We start from the raw sequence: 412 nt of genomic DNA, 5'->3' as shown, positions 1-412 counted from the left end.
CTCCCAGGAGCTCCGGCTGCCGACTCAGGGCATCCCAGGGGGACCCACGGTACCATCCGGTGTGGGGGCCACACGCTGCTGGAGCGGAGCGGGAGACAAGCGAGCCCGTGACTTCCCTGGGGCCGCAGTCCCTGGGGGAGGAGATGCAGGCACAGGGAGCTTTTGAGAGTCCAAGTGCCATTGCTCCCAGGCCAGGACTTCCCCAGCGACCCCCGTTTCTGTCTGGAGGGCGACCCTTTGAAAGAGCAGCGGAACGGATCTCCACCGAGGTCCGTTCCCTGGAGTTCCTTTGTTCGTGGTGCTGAGACTTTCATGGCAGGGGGAGGAAGAGGCGCTTTGAAAAGCCCGTTGGCTCTTGCCAGCACTGACTCTCTTTTCTTTTCTCCTTCCAGAGCTGCATGCCGTGTACCAG

This window comes from Buceros rhinoceros, unplaced genomic scaffold (genome assembly GCF_000710305.1).
Source record: "Buceros rhinoceros silvestris isolate BGI_N320 unplaced genomic scaffold, ASM71030v1 scaffold40897, whole genome shotgun sequence".
In the NCBI taxonomy this organism is placed as follows: Eukaryota; Metazoa; Chordata; class Aves; order Bucerotiformes; family Bucerotidae; genus Buceros; species Buceros rhinoceros.
Note: the sequence above shows the minus strand (reverse complement) of the source record.